Raw genomic sequence first — 1,760 nt, forward strand, 5'->3', positions numbered from 1 at the left:
TGAATTCATGCACCTACAATATTTGGATGGAAATGGAATACCCATCTGTGACAAAACTGAACAAAAAAAGGTGATATAAATGAAGGACAATTTTGTATCTGTTTATACAAAATAGGATAGATATATAGCTACTTTCTTTTAATTCAATAAGAAGAAAGATCTGTCCTAATAGTGTTTAGACTGAATATCATGTCTGCATCTTGTGCTATGAATGACTACTACCAATGCAACAATGTGCAATGTATTAATTGTTGTAACTCTCCTTCCAACCTGTTTTGAAGCTGACACATTGCAATATTTCTCAATATAATTAAAAAAGAAACAAAATTTTACCAAATTCAGTTTGAACATATTGGATTTCATTTTCCACATGTAATAGAAGAAAACGGTGCTACCTAGTTCTGGTGCTGATGAGCAGCTGAATGTGGTCGAGGCCTTTATCTGTTCACAGTTATGAGCCTCTCTTCTTCCATGATTGCAGGTGACTGAGCAGCTCCAGTTCCCACAGTGAATTAGAATCCTACCTAAAACCTACACTGCAGTGTCCCCTCCAGCATCATAGGACAGAACTTAGTTGCCTGACCACTCCTTGCCTTCTGAAGAGATAGAGATGATGAACTACCACATCTAATTAGGCCTTTTGCCAAACTCTCTGGAGATTCTATAAGAAACAGTGTCTATTTATTTAGTTAGTTAGTTTTGCGAAAGAGTCTTGTTATATAGTTCAGGCTGGCCTTGAACTCACTATCTAATCGAAGCTAAGATCAAACTCATGGTGATCCTCCTGCCTAGGCCTCTCAAGTTCTGGGATTACAGGTGTATACAACCACACTCAGCCTGAAGTAGGGTTATAGATGGAAAGGAAGACAAATATTTTGAAGCTTCAACCAGAAAGTGTGTATATGTGTGTGTGTGTGTGTGTGTGTGTGTGTGTGTGCACTCTCATTCACATATGTGTATATTTAGAGTATTAATGATGGTGAGAATTTAACTATTTTTTCCTTCTATATCTACTAACTGCCTGATTTGGAAATAAAATGATATTAACAGATCCAATACAAGATGTCCCTAAAATAGTATATGCATTCTAGCATCTATGGCTGTGATCTTGGTTTCCCTGGCTCCCATACCCCTTTTAAATTGCTTGCTTACTTTCCATTAGAGAAGCGACCAGAATGTTGAGCTCTGACTCTGCTTATTTATGAAGTCAGCATTTACTTTGTTGAACCCATCAGTGTTTAAAAAGGAAAAGAGAAAGACATCTGTGACCCAACCAATGACAGGAGGTCACAATTTACAACCATCAAATTACCAAGTAATTCTATTAATACCAGCCTCTGAAACACAAGGAAAACTTGCTTTTAAAGCTTTTTAGTCATATGGCCAGAGCGCAGTCCTATATAAAAATACAGCTAAGATTTTTATCTCTTTCCAGCATACACAGTATGGCCTGGATTTCTTACCATTCATCAAGGTGCTTCAGGGTTCTACTGTGCCATCAGATGCTACATATTTTACTGCAATAAATTTCTTTTCTTTCTTTTTTTCTTTTTTTTTGTACTGCAGCACTTTATTTCTCCTTACACAATGACGTGTTGCTGGGGCCTAATGTTCTCACAGTAGAAAACCAAAAATTTGTCACCTTAAAAGAAGTGAGTACAAAAAAAATCCTTACATAAATTAAAAGAATGAATAAATTTACAGATGTAAATGCAAACTGTTTCCAACTCAAGGCAAGTAAACCACCGCCAGTATTCAGG

Source organism: Octodon degus, unplaced genomic scaffold (assembly GCF_000260255.1).
Source record: "Octodon degus isolate 3935 unplaced genomic scaffold, OctDeg1.0 scaffold00217, whole genome shotgun sequence".
In the NCBI taxonomy this organism is placed as follows: domain Eukaryota; kingdom Metazoa; phylum Chordata; class Mammalia; order Rodentia; family Octodontidae; genus Octodon; species Octodon degus.